Source organism: Triticum aestivum, chromosome 7B, assembly GCF_018294505.1.
Source record: "Triticum aestivum cultivar Chinese Spring chromosome 7B, IWGSC CS RefSeq v2.1, whole genome shotgun sequence".
Lineage (NCBI taxonomy): Eukaryota > Viridiplantae > Streptophyta > Magnoliopsida > Poales > Poaceae > Triticum > Triticum aestivum.
This window is the reverse complement of record NC_057813.1, coordinates 126,811,946-126,834,362: the sequence shown is the minus strand read 5'-3', so window position 1 is coordinate 126,834,362 and position 22,417 is coordinate 126,811,946.

Genomic DNA, 22,417 nt, shown 5'->3' with positions numbered 1-22,417 from the left:
ATTACTAACACTCATGCAATACTTGTGGGTATGGAGTTTTAATCGGACACTGAGAAAGATAGGGGCTTATAATTTTGCCTCCCAACGTATTCACCTTTAGGTGATGTCAACAATAATAGATCATGCTAACTTACATCCAATTGGATATATATATATATATATATATATATATATATATATATATGGTCGCGCTATTCGTCATTCTGGGTGAGGAATAGTTATTCTTCACCCCCCTCTATTTTAACATGAATGCACCGTAATTTTATGTTCCGTAAATTTGATCTTATTTCAGACATAAAAAAAGAACGTAAGAAAATATATAATCGCCGTAAAAAATATTTTATATTACGCAAATTTCAAACGTAAAAATATAGTGTAAAATGTACATAAAATGTAATTTTTCTGGTCTTCTGACATTTTTTTATGCCAAATTTTACAAAGTGAATCAATATGACTGTAACTATTTGTATTTGAAACATAATTTATTTATGAAATGATCGTAAGATTACCTCGGGTGAAGAATAACGTATTCTGGACCCTGGGTGATGAATAATAACACTATATATATATGTATGTATGTATATATATATATATATATATATATATATATATATATATATCAGGATCTTTCAAACACGAGGAACTTGCCAAAGGATAAAATGAAAAAGGGAAAGATGGAGATCACCTTGACTCAAGCATAAAGTAAAAACATAAAGTAAAAGATAAGCCCTTCGCAGAGGGAAGCAGAGGTTGTCATGTGCGTTTAGGGTTGGATGCATGAAATCTTAATGCAAAAGAACGTCACTTTATATTGCCACTTGTATATGGACCTTTATTATGCAGTCCGTCGCTTTTATTACTTCCACAACAAGATTGTACAAAGCTTATTTTCTCTGCACTAATAAGTCATACATATTTAGATAGCAATTTTTATTGCCTACAACATGACAACTTACTTGAAGGATCTTACTCAATCCATAGGTAGGTATGGTGGACTCTCATGGCAAAACTGGGTTTAAGGGTATTTGGAAGCACAAGTAGTATCTCTACTTGGTGTAAGGAATTTGGCTAGCATGAGGGGGAAAGGTAAGCTCAACATGTTTGGAAGGTCAATGACAATATACTTTAACTGAGATGCGAGAAAACATAAACCATTATGTTGTCTTTCTTGTCCAACATCAACTCTTTTAGCATGTCATACTTAATGAGTGCTTCACAATCATAAAAGATGTCCAAGATAATATATTTGTATGTGAACCTCTCTTTCCTTATTACTTCCTATTAATTGCAACGATGACCAAAACTATGTTTGTCAACTCTCAACAACTTTTATGCCGCATACTCTTTATATGTGAAGTCATTACTATCCATGTAATAAGCATATGAAACATATATAAATTCAGATTTATGACATTAAATTCATTCCCCCATTTACTCATAGGATATACATGAAGCACATGAGTAAATGACAAACTACTCCAAAAGATATGAGTGAAGGACACTGAGTAGTCAAATAATTAACTAGCCATGGGAGGGTTCCTTTTTATTCAATATTTAAGATCCAATGATTTTATTCAAACAGCAAGTAAAATTTAAAATACGCTCCAAGCAAAACACATATCATGTGACGAATAAAAATATAGCTCCGAGTAAGGTATACCGATAGTTTTGAAGACGAAAGAGGGGATGCCTTCCGGGGCATCCCCAAGCTTAGGCGCTTGAGTATTCCTTGAATATCACCTTGGAGTGTCTTGGGCATCCCCAAGCTTAGGATCTTCCCACTCCTTATTCTCCTCCTATCGATATCTCACCCAAAACTTGAAAACTTCAACCACACAAAACTTAATGGAATTTCGTGAGATAGGTTAGTATGATAAAGAGTAAACCATTCACTTTGGTGCTGTAAAAGACAAGGTTCATAATTGTTTTCACACAATTCCTACTGTACCGTATAATTTCTACAATTTATATTGCGAAATATAAGCCATAGAAACTAGAAACCAAGCAAACTATGCGATGAAAACAGAATCTATCAGAAACAGAACATTCTGTAATGATCTGAACAATAACCATACTTCTGCTACTCCAACAATTATGAAATAAATTGGTGGACGTGAGGAATTTGTCTATTAATCTTATTCAAAAAGAATCAACTCAAAATCACTCTTCTGTAAAAAAAATGACAGCTAATCTCGTGAGCACAAAGTTTCTGTTTTTTACAGCAAGATCACATTAACTTTCACCCAAGTCTTCCCAAAGGTCTTACTTGGCACTTTATTGAAACAAAAGCTATAAGACATGATTACTACAGTAGCTTAATCATGTAGACACACAAAAACATTAAGGTCAAATATTGGGTTGTCTCCCAACAAGCGCTTTTCTTTAATGCCTTTTAGCTATGCATGATGATTTCAATGATGCTCTCATAAAAGAAAAGAGTTGAAACACAAAGAGAGCATCATGAAGAATATGACTAGCACATTTAAATCTAACTCACTTCCTATGCCTAGGGATTTTGTGAGCACACAATTTATAGGAACAAAAGTCAACTAGCATAGGAAGGCAAAACAATTATAACTTCGAAAGTTTAAGCACATAGAGAGGAAACTTGATATTATTACAACTCCTACAAGCACATATTCCTCCCTCATAATAATTTTCAGTAGCACCATGGATAGCAACTTTGTTCTCATACTCAACTGGAACCTCTTCCGAAATAGTGGAATACTAACTAAAGTTGACACTCTTCCAAATCCACTTTCATAAATATCGTACGAAGATTCAACACCCTCCAAGATAGTGGGATCACTAATTCCTAAAGTTGACACTCTTCCAAACCCACTTTAAATTATAGTATTATTCATACTCCAAAAGATATAAGTGAAGTTCCTGGAGCATTCTACAATTAATATAGACTAGCCAATATCCAAGCTCAAAATATATAAGTGAAGCACACGAAGCATTCTATAAAACCATACTCAAACGATTTAAGTGAAGCACAAAGAGCAATTCTATAAGATCATACTTAAAAGATATAAGTGAAGCACATGAAGTATTCTATAAATCAATGAAGAGATATCTCACACTAGCATGGTTATTAAAGAAGAATAAGAACACAAAGGAAACAAATCATGTGAGCAAAACAAAAACTGAGGTCTACCGATATTTGTTGAAGAAGAAAGATGGGATGCCAACAAGGGCATCCCCAAGCTTAGATGCTTGAGTATCCTTTGAAATATTTACTTGGGGTGCCTTGAGAATCCCCAATCTTGAACTCTTGTCTCTCTTTATTCTTCTCACATCGGTAACTCCTCGTTCTTCAGACACTTCATTCACAAGAACTTAAACAAAAACTTGTGAGATCCATTAGTGTAGTAAAGCAAACTACCACTTTAAGTTACTGTAATTAACTCATTATTTATTTATATTGGTGTTAAACCTACTGTATTCCAACTTATCTATGGTTCATACCCTTACATACTAGCCATAGATGCATCAAAATAAGCAAACACACGAAAAACAGAATCTGTCAAGAACAGGACAGTCTGTAGTAATCTGAAACTTTAGTAAACTTCTGTAACTCCTAAAATAATGAAATAAATTTGACAATTTGAAAAATTTGTACATAAGTAATGTGAAAAACGTTTCAGACCCATATGACTTTCCAGTAAAAAATGTAAATTCATGCACTACAGACAAAGTTTCTGTTTTTCTTCTGCACATAGTAAGCAAGCAATCTAATCATCCTACAACCAAAGCTTGGCACATTATTTTTATAATACAATGGATATATACAAGGGGATAATTATTTACAGAGAAACTTCCATGAAAAATACTACATTGTTTCCGTGAGCATGAACACAAGTGCTCAAGGTCGACCCTCACTTCTTCAATGCATAACTTTCCAATCACTTCTCTTTTTGAAAAACTTTTTTAGGCATGGCCTGTGTCCTACTAGTGTCGAGGAGGCAAAGAAAATCGTGTGCCCTCTTGATCTGCCACATATTAGATATCACGCATGCATCAATGATTGCATCATATATCAGAACAAGCACGCGGAAAAAACCATCTGTCCAAAGTGCAATGCTTCACGATATAAAAAGGCCGGAAAGAAAGCTCCACAAAAAGTTGTATGGTACTTTCCGATCACTCCGCGTCTACAGCGGTATTTCATAGATCCTAAGGAAACAAAGCTTATGCGCTGGCACGCAGAGAGGGTGAAGCCAGATGACAGAGATGAACTGAAGCTGAGACACCTCGCAGATGCTAGCCAGTGGAGAGCATTAAATGCTGAATTTGAATTTTTCGCAAATGATCCAAGGAACATCGTGCTTGGCGCTAGTAGTGATGGCATGAATCCATTTGGCAACTAGAACACCAATCATAGCACATGGCCCGTGTTTGTATGGATGTACAACCTCCCCCCTGGTTGTGCATGAAGGAAAAATACATACACATGGCTATGCTTATTCAAGGGCCGAGACAACCGGGAAATGATATAAATCTGTATCTCGGGTTACTGGAAGAGGAGTTACAGACCTTATGGACAACGCCGGCCAAGACATGGGATGCAAGCAAAGGAGATTATTTCTACATGAGAGCCGCGCTGATCACGACGGTGCAGGACTATCTCGGTTACGGCTATCTCTCCGGCCAGGTGTGCCACGGATATTAAGGATGCACGAGGTGCATGGATGATACAACTTCTCTGCAGCTATCGAAAGATGGCGGGTCTTGAAAAATCATGTGCATGGGGCATCGAAGATGGCTCGAGAAGGATGACCCATGGAGAAAGCATGGAGATCTATTCAATAGTAAGGCTGAGCATCGAGGTCCTCCATGTAAGCGTAGCGGTGCAGAAATATATGAGTTATTGAAGAACTGTGAAGAGTGCCCCTCGCCGGGAAAGACGAAGAAAAAGGCGCCGGAGCCCCTGCTGATGATATGGAAGACGAGATCTGTTTTCTGGGACATGGAATACTGGCCCATACTCGACACGCCTCATAGCCTTGAACAAATGCATATCACAAAAAATATCCTTGAGAGTTTGCTTGGAACATTGATGAACATGCCGGAGAGGACCAAGGATGGGACGAAGGCAAGAAAAGACTTGGAATTTTTGAAAATCAGGAAAGATCTCGAAATGCCCGGTAAAAGGTCGTCAGAGGAGACCGAGACGGAGACGGAGACGGAAGATAGGGGCAAAAAAGTAAACAAGAAGGAAGAACAATATTGCCCCCCCCCTCTTTCTTCACCTTAGGTCCGAAGGAGGTCGATCAATTGTTCAAGTGCCTTGTCGGAATCAAAGTTAGTTCTGGATACTGTGGGAAGATAAGCAGATATCTGGACACTAAGAAAAAAAAGGTTCAGTGGGATGAAGTCTCACGACTGTCATGTGATGATGATGCAGTTACTCCCGGTTGCACTTAGAGGGATTATGGACACACATGTGCCTGAGACGCTTACTGACCTATGCCACTTTTTTGATGCTATCTCTCGAAAGTCGATCAGTGTGAAGCAACTCCATAGGCTACAGGAAGAGATCTTTGTCATACTGAATGAGCTAGAGATGTACTTCCTGCCCGCGTTCTTTGATGTCATGGTGCATCTATGTGTCCACATCGTGGACGACATCATCGACTTAGGGCCGACATTCCTGCATAGCATGATGCCGTTCGAGAGGATTAATGGGGTCATCAAAGGATTCGTTCCTAACATGTCCTGTCCAGATGAAAGCATAGCCCAGGGATATCTGACCAAAGAGTGCATCTCTTTCTGTGAGAGTTATCTGACCAAAGACCATGTTGTTGGTTTACCCGTCAACAAGCACTGTGGAAGGCTCGAAGGCGAAGGTCACACCAACGGTCACAGGGACAAAACGACCTTGACTGGGCAAACTTAGTAGTGCTACAACACCTAGATGTGCTAGAAGATTTCGTGACACTGCACAAAAAGACCATCGCAAAGAAGTACCATGACCGTGGGGTGCACAGGACGGACGCTGAAGTTATTAGAGAGCACAACTCCACTTTCTTGCATTGGTTCAAAGAGCGAGTTCTGGTTAATCCCGGGAAGAGGGTTGTCCGAACAGAACACTCATATACGCCTTAGCACATGGCCCCTCGACCAACCTCGTGACTTATCAAGCATACGATATCAACGGATACACGTTCTACATGGAGGAGAAAGATATAAATAGTGATGACCAAAACTCAGGGGTGACGATGGAAGCCATGACCAGGAATGTAATTGAAAGATATTACAAAAGGGTCGAAGAGATATGGGAGCTTAACTACTCTGGATTGCATAGCGCGACAATGTTCCGTGTCAGATGGGCTAAAAATGTACACAGAGAAAACCGACATTTCACTACCATGTGTATACCCGAATCCGATGATAGCGGTACCGTCAACGCCATCACCAAAAATGAGCCATGGGTACACGCTAAACACGTGACACAATGTTTCTTCATAACTGATCCGATCAATCCCAGGCATGTTGTCGTGAGGAGAAGCAAAAGGAGCATCGCCGGAATGGATGGAGTCGCCAACGAGGAAGACTATGACCAGTACGGTGATCCGATGAGGGAAGATGATGCTGATGACGACGAACCATATTTCAAAAGAAGAATGAAGACTATATTACCTACGAAAGATCGTAATCCCTGGAGAAGGAAAAGTTACGACCATGAGCTCAATTATTCGACAACGAACAAAAGAGGGAAGAAGATCTGTCTGAAGCGTCGTTGTCGCCCAAGCTGACAAACTAATCCTAAAGTTTGTGTACGTGTCTAGCTATTTTGTATACTGCCGATAGCGGTCAAATGATGTAAGATATATATTATACTAATTATTAATTATCCGGAGGGTAACAGTGGTATTGCTCAAACGACAGACCAAATTAAACCCCTGAGTTTGTGGAATATGAAAAAGAACAAGAAAAATAAAAATAAAAAGAAAAAGAAAAATGAAAAAGAAAAAGAATAATAAAAGTAAAAAGAGAAATAAAAATAAAATAAAAAAGAAGGAAGTTTGTGGAATATGAAAAAGAAAAAGAAAAATAAAAAAAAATAAAAATAAAAAGTTAGCAGTAGCGCGTTTTTGCCAGGGCAGCGCTATAGCTAAGAAAAAGAAAAAGAAAAAAAGAAAAAGAAAAAGTTAGCAGTAGCGCGTTTTTGCCAGGGCAGTGCTATAGCTAAGAAAAAGAAAAAGAAAACGTTAGCAGTAGCGCTTTTTCGCTAGACCGACGCTATAGCTAAGTTAGCTATAGCGTGTTTTGCCCAGACGCGCTATAGCTAATTTGCGTATACAGAGCCACTGCACCCATCTCTTTCCTCTCTCTCTCACACTCTCTCGCTCGATCGCCTTTCTCTCGCACCCGCCCATGCCGCCGTCGCCGCCTGCACCCGCCGACGCTCCCTCCCCCTGTGCTGCCCCCTGCCCTAGCTACACCCCTGGCCGGCTCCTCCCACTCCGATGCTCTCGCTCTCTCTCTGACCAAATTTGCTTTTGCAGATCAACGAGGAGGAGAAGGACCCCCTCCCGCGCCGCCGCCGCCGCCGGCGGCCACCGACCCCCTCCCGCTCCACTATGACCCCCTGACCCCTCTTCCTTCCTCTCCGACCCCTCAGCCCCAGCTCTCTCTCTGACCAAATTTGGTCTCTGCAGATCAACAAGGCGACCCCGACGCCGGCCACCGACCCCCTCCCGCTCCGGTATGGCCCCCCGCCCCCTCTTTCTTTCTCTCCGACTTGCTGATAGTCCACACTTGTTGCCATAGTCCACACTTGCTGCCATAGAGTGTTCAAATGCTAAAATGCCTATTGTTAGAGTGTTCAAATGCTTTTTGTTAAAATGCATGTTGTTCAAATGCTTGCTGTTAAAATGCCTATTGTTAGAATGCTATTAATATGCTTTTTTTATTTTGTTGCTAGAGTAAATGAAAATGAGTGTTTAGTTTGTTGATAGAGTAAATTTGGACTCTCCCGCAGTAGCATTTGTTAGCTTATGTTGCTGTCCATTTGAATTTTTTTAAATTTGTAGTTGATGTCCATTTGTAGTTCATGAGGCAAAAAAAAGTGAACATATACAGAGGAAAATGATACATTTCTAAATCTTAACTTGCATCTAAATAGAGGCACTGCTGCCTTCTCAGTCTATTGCTTTTGTTATTTGCCTAGCCATGTGGAGATGTAATGAGTTTTCTTCTGTTGCCTAAACTAAAGTGCACTTGATGTTGTGAGACTTGATCATTTTTGCACACCTCTGGGTAATGTGAATCCACTTGACATGCATGTGATGACACACATCACTTCAGCACACAGTGCTTATTGTCATTTGCAGGGAAACCGATTGCTAAGTGACCTATGTTTTGCCGGAAATGTTGATTCATTTCCATTCTGGAAAATTTCAGGTGCTCTATATGTGCACTTTCTAGCAAAGGTCATGCCGAAATTTTCCATGAATTTTGGCATGACTTGTGCTAGAAAGTTGGACATATCGAGTGCTTGAGATTTGTCGCGACGGGAATGAAACGAAATTTCTGGCAAAACAAAGGTCACTTTTTTGTCATTATTCACTTTATTATATAAAGCTCGATAATTAAACGACTACGACATTGAACCCTTGGAAACATGACCGACATCGATGAGGCCGGAGGTTCTCACTCCCAATTAGGCCGAGCACACGCCTACCTCGACTTTCTGGCGGATCAGGAGACACAGGAAGCTGGGTGTCCGGACCGCCTTGTCATGACGGATGACGACGGTGGTGGCACTGGCACCGACACTGATGCCACCAACGACACCGGCACTGAGACTGGCGCTGATGATGTTCCTAACTATAGCACGGAAGGTGGGACCTCCCAAGCCAGTTAGGGAAAGAAGGAAAAGAGGACACGACGCCCAAATGAGCTCGGCACCGGAAGAATGGTGGTCACGGCAGTGCACCCTGGCGAGTTCGAGCCAATAGAGCCGCGAGAAGTGGCAGTGTGTTACGGCAACCAACTAGCATGCATCCTACGGGATACCGCTAACATCAACACCCCAAAAATACAGAAGAATGAATAGTTGAAGAAGCTGCTTCTAACTAGGTTGCACACAAGATTCCTATTCCCCGGTCGGAATGACAAAGTCGACCCATGGGATGATGATGCCATGAAAAAAATCAACAACAAAGCCCTAGGGAAGTTCAGCAATGCATTGAGCGCTTGGAAAACTAGGGTGAAAAAGGCGATCCAAGTAGACCATGAAACCTACACCGAGATTGTTGCAAACAATCCGAAAATTACGATTGAGGACTTTGAAAAGTTCAAGGAGACTTGCAATGAAGAAGCTGCCAAGGCCAGGTCGGAGAGAGGCAAGCAGCCGCAGGCAAAGAACATGGGGAACCACCGCCTTGGAAGTTGTGGTTACACGGGAAAGAGGCCCGTGTGGGCTAAGGAGGACGCAGAACGTGAACGTAAGGGGATCCCAGACCCATTGGTTGAGTTCACCGACCACCAGGAGCACGACTTCATCAGGGCCCAATTCTCGTGGGACCCCAAGAAAAAGATTTTTTTTCACCGACGGGCCGACTAGGAAATTCATGAGATTACTGGTAATTATCCTTTTACCACCTTACATATTAGGTTCTGATCAACGAAGTCTACTACATTCTAGTTACATTCGTAAATGATTCACGGCCCATTTTTGCAGAGAGAGCAACACAAGCTTGTGGCCGAGAGCGACTCGTCGACTCAGTCGACTCAGTCGTCGGCGAAGTACAAGTGGTACACTCCTTTAAACTGGGCCATGAACATAATGATGGGACACCCGCCCGGCCAGCGGCCGCAATGTTGACGTGTGCATGGCGCCGGGGATGGGGCCACTTGGAAGTACTATTATAGCGAGGATCCCAAGGCCAAAAGACAGAGAAAGAAGTTTAATCAAGTGACTATCGACGAGAAGGTGGCGCGGGCGATGGAGAAAGCAAAAGATGAGACCAAAGCTGAGATAATCGCTGCCTGTAGATCTGATATGGTGGCTGCCTTTACAAGATTGATTCCAAAAGTGGTCACATGGGTGCAAAAAAATCCAAATGCGCCATCAAGTGATTTTCCCATGCCCAGCTTCATCGGGACCAACTCAATGGACACCGCACCCATACTCGTACCTAGTATGGCAACCGCACCCGCACCTCCTCCAGCACCTGCTCCTCCGCCCAGCTCTCACAGCAGCCCTAGCTTCGTCTCCGGCTTGAATGCCGGGCTGTCGACATTGGCTGAGCTCGACACCCTCACGGTAAATACGCGTCGTCGCACCTTCCTCAACTCAACTAATTAATTAATCTTCAGTTGCCGTTCTTTTTGGATCTCTGACGCTGCACGTATATGTCTTTGTAGGCCGACTCCACTCCGTGCACCCTCCTTTACAACATGAACGGCGGGTTGGTGGATGTGGGGAAGGGTACTGTAGTGAAGCCTAAGGATCGATTGTTTCACCGCCGGCAGATGCCTGATAACGCCTTAAGGGTCTCCGTGGCGAGTGTGAAAGCGGGCTACGAGGGTCTCCCTTGTCCGATACAAACCGATGGAGAGGATGACGAGACCCCCACGCAGCTTGGCCAATGCAAAAATTGGCCGATCCTGTGGCCGAAAAATCTTCTTCGTGTCGAGGTGGCCGGGAGCACACCAACGGGGCCTCAGGAAGGTATGACCACAACACCACCTACACAAGTACAACCATCGTCTATGCTGCTTGCTGAGATCAAGAGACATGAGGAAGGAGGGCCAACCGTTCCGCCGGCAGATGATGCCATCTGCCCCATGGAAGAGGATAGGGATCATGACACGGAGGAGGCCGACGATGACCCTAACTAGTATTTCAATACTGCCTTTGACAAAAAAGTAACAATGAGTCAACCATATGAATATGAGATGCATGTACCAGAGCTGGAACGTCCTCGGGAGTGCAAGAAGTCTTTGTTCATGCAATCCTCATAGGACACGCCTCCAGATGCCGGCTCCACCCAAGCTCAACTACTTAGCCAGAGTCGTCCAATGCTGAGCCCGGCAACACTAGGGGTGGTGCTCAGGGAGGGTCTGACAGACCCAACAGCACCTCAGCCCACCAAGAAGAAGCACAGGAAGAGACCGGCAGCGAGAAAATCCAATAAAGCTGGCAATGTTGGTTCTAGCAGCCAGCCGCCTTCGACCAAGGTTGACCATGTACCGATGAAACATGCGCCATTAATCCATGTTGCGGGAGAGCCAATGGTACCGGCGAATGCACTAGCTGCCATAGAAGGGGATCTCAGGACACTCCATGACCATGTGCTTTCGACAGAGAGAAGCATCCTCGCCTCGGATGATCCAGGATACCCACTTTATACGGTTCATGTGCCGAGCAGTTGCAAGATGTATGTCCACACATGCCCCACGGACCTCTTCTTCCTGAGGTTTGATTACATCTTCCAGATGTTTCAAATGAGGACAGTCGATTTTACGTTCGTCCGCCTGTATGCGCTGCACATGAACTACATCGTCAGGAGAGAGCAAGTCACCGGTCTTGCGGTCGCGGACCCATACTACATGCATGAGGGCTTCTTGTCAATCAACGAAGCCAACCGTCAATATGCGAGTCGGTACATCGAAGAATTCTTGGTCAGCAATAAGGACAAAGAAACGATTTTCCTACCTTATCATCCCAGGTAAGTCATCCGCGGATAGCACTATAACACATACATCCTTTCGTGCATTTCAATAGTTACTTTGCACGCATGGAGGCTAAACTTGATCGTGTATTTTGCGCAGCGGGGGGTGTCGTGCCATTCTCATTGTTCTTTACCCGCGTTACTCCCGCGCTCTATATTTGGACCCGTCGAAGAACATACAGAAGAAAGATTACACACACATAAAGTATGTTCTGGACAGAGCTATGCTGGGCTTCAGCATGCGGGGTGGCTACATCCAACATAAAAAAAACAAATAAGGTCGGGCTTTGTTTCAGCCACAAGACTGACTTATATTGCATCCAGCAACCGGCAAGAAGTGAGAATGATGGATTCTACGTAATCCATCTAATGATGGAGCACAGAAGGGATGTGCAATCACTTTGCATGAAATCTTCATCCGATACCCATATCCAGAGATGGGCCGAAGCCTTTGGAGTCGTGCCGGATAATCGACTTCGAAATGATTTCTACCGGATCCAACAGGAAATTGCGTCCATCATCATCAAAGATGTCCTCAAAGAGAATGGGATGTTCTACGCCGGCACAATATCACGAGCTGATGTCCGAACCCGCATTGCCCTACAGCATCAGGACATGACGCCTTTCACTAAGCTTGGGTGCACCCTTCCGGATATGGATAGATGGGAAGAGTGCACTGCTTAAAAACAATGTGTCTGTTTAGTTACTTGTTACTTCCTATACGACAAAACTTCGAATCTCTTAGTACGACGAAACTATTAGATGTATGGTGCCGCGCTCTAGTTAATTACTTTGGGTACGATAAAATTAGTTAACTATGTTTACTATATATGTTGCTTCTATTTCATAACTGTTTTGTTGAATTCACTTCATGGTATATATATGTGTGCATCTCTGACAGGTATATAGATCAACGATGGCGAGGAAGTGGTATGCCGTGTATGTAGGGCATATTCCGGGTGTGTATGATGAGTGGCCAGAGTGTCAGGCCCAAGTCTCTGGCTTCTCCGGCGGAAGCCAAAAAGGGTTTGATAGCAGAGCGGAAGCCGGAGCTAGTTACTTGAGATTCGTGGCACAACAGGGGATTCAGAACTAGCGCCGCTGCAAAAACTACTACATAATACCGCTTTTGATCATCGTGATCGCTCTTATCTTCTATGCGGTCATATCATAGTCTACATTGATAATGAAACATGAGTATGTGACCATGTAGTTGCATGTATTGAGAACTTGTAATGACTTGTATCGCTATTTCGAGACATGTATTCGACCATGATTGATGATGATGAGATATTTGAGACATGTCGAGACTTCTAATAACTTTGGCTCATCGATGACTCACTTGCTTTTCAATGAATATGCATGTTATTGTATAAACGGTGGATCTGTTTAATTGTGTATAGAGCCAAAACGCAAAAAAAATTACAAAAGTTAGCAGTGGCGTGGGGGTAAAGATTACCAGTAGCACTCAAATAACAGTAGCGCTGGCTAGTTCCACGCGGTGTAGATAATTATCAATAGCGCTGGGTGAAAGCGCGCTACAGCGAGCTTTAGATACCAGTAGCGCTGGGCCAAACAAGCGCTACTGCTAAAAAATAGCTGTAGCGCCATAGCAGTAGCGCGCCTGCCCGCGCTACTAATAGCAAGAAACCCAGCGCTACTGGTAAGGGTTTTCCTAGTAGTGTTTTTAGATACTAGGTACAAACTTTGAAACTGTCTTAGGATCCGTTTGGTTGAAGGTGTGGTATGAATGGGTTGGGACCGTGACAGTGTCTGGATCACATCTAACAAATGATTTATAACAATGAAAGAGGGTCTAACCTTCTCTGTGCATGCCATAAACTTCCTCCCACTGTCCACATATTCAAACGCAACTAGCTTCAGGCATGGAGATTGATGGTGACAACGAGCAGATAGATCTTCAGCCACCCCACTCCACTTGTTGCAACTGATGGTCCTAGGGAACTACAAGAGGAAGAAATGACTCTAATCGACCGCCGGGTAAAAATCCTTCATTCCAAGTCATAGCCCGAGAGAGAGAAGAGAGGCATACCCGGGTGGGAAGGAGTCGTCGGAGGAGGAGGAACCGCTGGAGAGGTCTTTGAAGAAGACCATGGCGACCCTGGAGGTAGGTTGCGAGACTGCGAGAGCGAGGAAGCAAGCGAGGAAGCGGCTATAGCTTAGGAAGGAAGGGGGAAACAGGGGAAATGTGACTTGTGGTCGGGGAGAAAAGGGGATGGGGGGAGGGTAGATATTTCGGCGGTAGGCCAATAATTTAGAAATGTGGAGGGAAACTTTGCACGCCGTGCCGCCGGACACCATTCACTTTGAACGATAGTGTGTATCGTAAACAATTCTTCCGCTTAACGTGCATGGGATGAGTTTGATAATTGAAATTTTGGTGGAAATTTCCCCGCGTGTGTCATTGCATAATTTAACATCGCTTGCTAATTTGGGCACACAAAAGAGCATACAGCACACAGACCAGACTTACTGAATCGAGCAATTTTAGTAATTAAACATAGATAGTTCGCCTAAACATTGCTCTAACAAAAGACCAGCATTAAAAACAAAGCCTAAGTACGAATAATTTTAACAAATCCACCGCCACGCCAGCCTATGCATCGCCAGTGTGAGATGAGACATCGATGATTTGTCCTGACGACATGCCGCCGTTGGTGGACTCCGCGTCCCCCCTACTGAAGTCGACCGCGTCCTCGTCCTCATCCTCGTCCTCGGCACCGCCATCAAGGTTGTAGTACTCATAGTAGTGTCCGTGCCAGAGCTCGCGTTGGTACTCCATCGCTGATTCCTCGACGGACAGACTCTTCTTTACCTCGACCTGCGCCACACGCAACTCCTCCTCCCAGTGCTCCTCGATCTCCGTCGCCTCCTGCATCTCTAGCTCCCGCTCAACGACCTCATGAGGAAGCAGGTGCTCCATGGTCGTCACCGCCTTTTCAGACATGGGTTGCATGCTGGATTCCGAGGTGGCCTGGAATATCTTGGCGTGGATGGCGTCGACTCGGGCCAGAGTGACATCGGCGGCACGGACGGCAGCTCGAGCACTCTCGGCGTTTGCAGCCGCCGTCGCGGCAGCAGCTGCAGCCGTCTCAGCTGCTGTAGCTGCCCTGTCGACTGCCACAGATGCCCTCTTGACGGAAGTGGCCGCGCTCAATGCGGATGCGGTGGCACTCTCGGTGCAGGCGGTGGCGCTCGGGGGGGGGGGTGCGGCCATCGTATGGGCCTTCACGAAGCATTTCCATGGCATCATCTTTGCAAGAAGGGGGTGCAGGAATGGGGATCGAGATTTACCGATTCGGGGGTTGCCGGCACTGGAGCAGACGAGCCGGCAAAGCTTAAGGAGGAAGACTTAAATAGACCCAGAATTTTTCATCGCAAAAAATTCCTACAAAACAATTGTGTGTGATGTTGTAGATATTTTTTATTAGGTGTGAAAGATGAATTTGGAGTAAAGTGGCAATAAATGTACGAAAAAATTTGTAGTACTAATACAACTATCATGTCAAATTCTGGAAAATTTCGGGGGTCATTTGACCTTTTAAGACATTTAAGTGATTTTCTAGCCATTTAATGACCATAATTGAAATTTGAACTACATGTACATGCAGCAACTAACCAAAACGGTTTGAAAAGTCATATTTTGTGTACTTGTGTGCAATTTAATTCCACGTGCAGTAAATTGGAAGGATTTTTCAAACATATTGGTCTAACGGCTATGACACAATTAAGCATGGAGTGCCATGGCATTTAAATCTAAAAAATTAAAAACATGAAACATTGCTTGATGTAATGTCATACCACCAAGATGATGTGGTATTGGCCTATTTGACGGAAGTTTGAACACACACCCCTCACAAACCGGAGCAACTCACTAGAAGGCTCGTGGTTCCGAGAGGGAACAATGCATGTTTGATGATGAACGGCAGATAGCTTCCTCTTACGGCCTTCAAAAAATTTTATACGTGTAATGTGCACTGATACAAACTGCCATGTGAAAGTTTGGAAAATTTCAAGGGTCATTTGACCTTTTAAAGACATTTAAGTGATTTTTTAGCCATTTAATGAGCGTAATTCAAATTTGAACTAGATGTACATGCAATGTCTAACCATAACGGTTTGAAAAATCATGTTTGTGTACTTGTGTGCGAGTTAATTCCATGTGCAGTAAATTAGAAAGAATTTCCAAACATATTGGTCTCACGGCATGGACACAGGAATGGAGTGCCACAATATTTTAATTCCAAAAAATTAAAAAATGATCAGGAAAACATGAAACTTTGCTTGATGTAATGTCATGCCACCAAGATGATGTGGTACAAAAATTGGCCTGTTTGTTGAAAGTTTGGACACACACCCCTCACAAACCGGAGCAACTCACTAGAAGGCTCGTGGTTCCGAGAGGGAACCATGCGTGTTTGATGAAGAACGACAGATAGCTTCCTCTTACGGCCTTAAAAAATTTCTACGTGTAATGTGCACTGATATAAATTGTCATGTGAAAATTTGGAAAATTTCAGGGATCATTTGACCTTTTGAAGACATTAAAGTGATTTGCTAGCCAGTTAATGACCGTAATTCAAATTTGAACTAGATGTACATGCAACGGCTAATCATAATGGTTTGAAAAATCATATTTGTGTAGTTGTGTGCAAGTTAATTTCATGTGCAGTAAATTAGAAGGAATTTTCAAACATATTGGTCTCACGGCATGGACACACGCATGGAGTGTCATGGCATTTTAATTCCAAAAAATTAAAAAATGGTCAGGAAAACATGAAACCTTGCTTGATGTAATGTCATGCCACCAAGATGATGTGGTACAAAAATTGGCCTGTTTGACGAAAGTTAGGACACACACCTCTCACAAACCGGAGCAACTCACTAGAAGGCTCATGGTTCCGAGAGGTAACAATGCATGTTTGATGACGAACGGAAGATAGCTTCCTCTTACGGCCTTCAAAAAAAATTACGTGTAATGTGCACTGATACAAACTGCCATGTGAAAATTTGGAAAATTTCAGGGGTCATTTGACCTTTTGAAGACATTTAAGTGATTTCCTAGCCATTTAATGACCGTAATTCAAATTTGAACTAGATGTACATACAACAGCTAACCATAACGGTTTTAAAAATCTTATTTGTTTACTTGTGTGCAAGTTAATTCCATGTGCAGTAAATTAGAAGGATTTTTTAAACATATTGGTCTCACGGCATGAACACGTGTACATGCATGGAGTGCCATGGCATTTTTATTCTAAAAAATTAAAAAATGATCAGAAAAACATGAAACCTTACTTGATGTAATGTCATGCCACAAAGATGATGTGGTACAAAAATTAGCTTGCTTGACGAAAGTTTGGACACACACCCCTCACAAACCGAAGCAACTCACTAGAAGGCTCGTGGTTCTGAGAGGGAACAATGCATGTTTGACGAGGAATGACAGATAGCTTCCTCTTACGGCCTTCAAATTTTTTCTACGTGTAATGTGCACTGATACAAACTGTCATATGAAAATTTGGAAAACTTCAGGGTTCATTTGACCTTTTGAAGACATTTAAGTGATTTCCTAGCCATTTAATGACCGTAATTCAAATTTGAACTAGATGTACATGCAATGGCTAACCATAACGGTTTGAAAAATCATATTTGTGTACTTGTGTGTGAGTTAATTCCATGTGCTGTAAATTAGAAGCAATTTTCAAACATATTGGTCTCACGGCATGGACACATACATGGAGTGCCATGGCATTTTAATTCCAAAAAATTAAAAAATGATCAGAAAAACATGTAACCTTGCTTGATGAAATGTCATACCACCAAGATGATATGGTAAAAAAATTGGCTTGTTTGACGAAAGTTTGGACACACACCCCTCACAAACCGGAGCAACTCACTAGAAGGCTCGTGGTTCCGAGAAGGGAACCATGCATGTTTGATGACGAACAGTAAATAGCTTTCTCTTATGGCCTTCAAATTTTTTTTCTACGTGTACCGTGCACTAATACAACTGTCATGTGAAAATTTGGAAGATTTCAGGGGTCATTTGACCTTTTGAAGACATTTAAGTGATTTTTTAGTCATTTAATGACTGTAATTCAAACTTGAACTACATCTACTTGCAACAGCTAACCACAACGGTTTGAAAATCATATTTTTGTACTTGTGTGCGAGTTAAAAAATCATCAGACGATGTAAATATCTGGTGTTCAAAAAAGAAAATGTAAAATCTGGCAAGACAACCGGCCCCACACGATTGGCACTCTATTTCACGCCTCGAGGTTTCAAAGGTAAGTGGTGGGCTTTATTAATCAGACACGGTTCTGCATTGGGAACCATCAGCTATTATATTCACACACGGATTTTGCTGCAAGAACCATGTGTAATTCACACTACAGTACTCGTAAATTCCGGCAATCAGCGTGTGTACTGTTCCCGTCGAAACGACTCAACAAAATAAAACGCGTCCATGAGCAATAAACAGAGCAATAGTATGATTGCTGTGAATACATAGCTATACACGTCGAAATGACTCAACAAAATAAAACGCGTCCATGAGACATGACCAGTAGCCCTTTCCTACGGTAGCTCTTGGCTCTGCCTGAACTCGTGCAGGCATTCGTCCAAGCGGTCAACACGCTCGCGGTACATCTGGAGCGTGATCTCGAGCTCCAAGTTGGCTATTTCATTGGAGATCACCACCTCAAGGATGCGACAGCCATGTTCCTCTATTGCTCCCAGGTAGACACCTAGGCCAAGGAGGCGGTCGAGCCTACCAACCAGCGCATTGGCATCAAGCAGGCCGCGGACAAGGTGAACGGCGCGACCCATGTGAACGGTGCGGCGGGCACCGGTGCAAGTACGGCATGGCCGTCCTCTAGAGCAAGTACAGCAAAGAGGGCCTTTGCCCACCCCTGGTGAGAAATGGGGGTACTGACGGGACATGTACCCAGCTGTGATGCCCTGTCGACAACAGGCAAGCGCCGATGGATCCACTCTTGTTGTGCAGTGCTTCGCGCCTCTCGCTTTGCGGAGCTCCAGCGGTCTCGCCGTACGGCGAGCCGCAGCCTACCGGCGCAGATGCGCCTAGCTTGCTTTGCGGCGCGCCATCGATCATGTTGTGCGGCGAGCTACAGCCTTGACAACCCACAAGTGTAGGGGATCGCAACAGCTTTCGAGGGTAAAGTATTCAACCCAAATTTATTGATTCGACACAAGGGGAGCCAAAGAATATTCTTGAGTATTAGCAGTTGAGTTGTCAATTCAACCACACCTGGATAACTTAGTATCTGCAGCAAAGTATTTAGTAGCAAAGTACTATGATAATAAAGGTAACGGTAGCAAAAGTAATATTTTTGGGTTTCGCAGTAATTGTAACAATAACAACTGAAAAGTAAATAAGCGAAACACAAGATGTGAAAAGCTCATAGGCAATGGATCAGTGATGGATAATTATGTTGGATGCGATTCCTCATGTAATAGCTATAACATAGGGTGACACAGAACTAGCTCCAATTCATCAATGTAATGTGGGCATGTATTCCATAAATAGTCATACATTCTTATGGAAAAGAACTTGCATGACATCTTTTGCCCTACCCTCCCGTGGCAGCGGGGTCCTAGCGGAAACTAAGGGATATTAAGGCCTCCTTTTAATAGAGAACCGGAACAAAGCATTAGCACATAGTGAATACATGAACTCCTCAAACTATGGTCATCACCGAGAAGTATCCCGATTATTGTCACTTCGGGGTTGTTGGATCATAACACATAATAGGTGACTATAGACTTGCAAGATAGGATCAAGAACACACATATATTCATGAAAACATAATAGGTTCAGATCTCAAATCATGGCACTCGGGCTCTAGTGACAAGCATTAAGCATAGCAAAGTCATAGCAACATCAATCTCAGAACATAGTGGATACTAGGGATCAAACCCTAACAAAACTAACTTGATTACATGGTAAATATCATAAAACCCATCACCGTCCAGCAAGCCTACGATGGAATTACCCACGCACGGCGATGAGCATCATGAAATTGGTGATGGAGGATGGTTGATGATGACGATGGCGACGAATCCCCCTCTCCGGAGCCTTGAACGGACTCCAAATCAGCCCTCCCGAGAGAGATTAGGGCTTGGCGCGGCTCCGTATCATAAAATGCGATGAAACTTTCTCTTTGATATTTTTTCTCCGCGAGACGGAATATATGGAGTTGGAGTTGAGGTCGGTGGAGCCTCAGGGGGCCCACGAGACAGGGGGCGCGCCCAGGGGGAGGGCGCGCCCCCCACCCTCGTGGACAGGGTGTGGGCCCCCTGGTCTTGATTCTTTCGCCAGTATTTTTTATATTTTCTAAAAAGTGACTCCGTGGATTTTCAGGACATTCCGAGAACTCTTATTTTCTACACATAAAACAACATCATGGCAGTTCTGCTGAAAACAGCGTCAGTCCGGGTTAGTTTCATTCAAATCATGCAAGTTAGAGTCCAAAACAAGGGCAAAAGTGTTTGGAAAAGTAGATACGTTGGAGACGTATCAATTCCCCCAAGCTTAAACCTTTGCTTGTACTCAAGCAATTCAGTTGATAAACTGAAAGTGATAAAGAAAAACTTTTACAAACTCTGTTTGCTCTTGTTGTTGTAAACATGCAAAGCCATCATTCAGGTTTCAGCAAATATTATGAACTAACCATACTCACAATAACACCTAGGTCTCACAATTACTCATATCAATAGCATAATTAGCTAGCAAGCCATAATAATAAAACTCGGATGACAACACTTTCTCAAAACAATCATAACATGATATAACAAAATGGTATCTCGCTAGCCCTTTCTGAGACCGCAAAACATAAATGCAGAGCACCTTTAAAGATCAAGGACTGACTAAACATTGTAATTCATGGTAAAAGAGATCCAGTCAAGTCATACCCAATATAAACCAATAATAATGAACGCAAATGACAGTGTGCTCTCCAGCGGGTGCTTTCAATAAGAAGGGTGATGACTCAACATAAAAGTAAATAGATATGCCCTTCGCAGAGGGAAGCAGGGATTTGTAGAGGTGCCAGAGCTTGATTTTAAAATAGAGATTAAATAACATTTTGAGCGGCATACTTTTGTTGTCAACGCAACACCTGTGAGATGGTTGTATCTTCCATGCTACATGCATTATAGGAAGTTCCCAAACAGAATGGTAAAGGTTTATACTCCCCCAACCACCAACAAGCATCAATCCATGGCTTGCTCGAAACAACGAGTGCCTCCGACTAACAACAGCCCTAGGGGAGTATCGTTTAATTATTTTGATTTGCTTTGATCTTTTTGGATCATGGGACTGGGCATCCCGGTTACCGGCCCTTTCTCGTGAATGAGGAGCGGAGTCCACTCCTCTTGAGAATAACCCACTTAGCATGGAAGATATATGCCGCCCTAGTTGAAACATGAGCCGCTCGAGCATACAAAACAGAATTTCATTTGAAGATTTGGAGTTTGGCACATACAAATTTACTTGGAACGGCAGGTAAATACCGCATATAGGAATGTATGGTGGACTCATATGGAATAACTTTGGGGTTTAAGGAGTTTGGATGCACAAGCAGTATTCCCGCTTAGTACAGGTGAAGGCTAGCAAAAGACTGGGAAGCGACCAACTGAGAGAGAGACAACAGTTGTAAACATGCATTAAAATTAATTTACACCGAGTACAAGCATTAGTAGTATATAATCAACCATGAACATAAATATCATGAAGGCTATGTTGATTTGTTTCAACTACATGTTTGAACATGTGCCAAGTCGAGTCACTCAATTCACTCAAATGAGGATACCATCCCATCATACCACATCATAATCATTCTAATAGCATGTTGGCACGCAAGGTAAACCATTATAACTCATAGCTAATCAAGCATGGCACAAGCAACTATAATCTCTAAATGTCATTGCAAATATGTTTACCTGATAATAAGCTGAATCAGAAACGATGAACTCATCATATTTACAAAAACAAGAGAGGTCGAGTTTATACCAGCTTTTCTCATCTCAATAACTCCATCATATATTGTCATTATTGCCTTTCACTTGCACGACCGAATGATGTGTATAATAATAATAGTGCACGTGCATTGGACTAAGCTGGAATCTACAAGCATTCAACTCAAAAGAGAAGACAAGATAATATGGGCTCTAAGTTAAATAAACAATCATGCATATGAGAGCCACTAAACATTTTCAATATGGTCTTCTCGACCCCCAAAGGAAAGAAAAGAAAAGAAAACTATTTACACGGGAAAGCTCCCAACAAATAAGAAGAAGAACGAGAAATATTTTTGGGTTTTCATTTTAATTCTACTACAAGCATGGAAATTAAACTAATTAATTTTTTTGTTTTTTCTTAAGGTTTATCAAACACACAAGAAGAAAGCTAGAAAAAGAAAATAAAACTAGCATGGATAATACAATGAAAGAGTATGAGCACCGACTACTAGTGTGTGAACATGAATGTAAAGTCGGTGAGAAATACGTACTCCCCCAAGCTTAGGCTTTTGGCCTAAGTTGGTCTAGTACCAAGGACCGCCTGGCTGATATCCGTAGTTGTAGCTGGGGTCGTACTGAGATGCAGCAGCAATTGCCTCCTAAGCTGCGGCATGTTGGCGAGCAGCCTCCGCTCTCCCCTCGTGTTCAGCTGCTTCCTC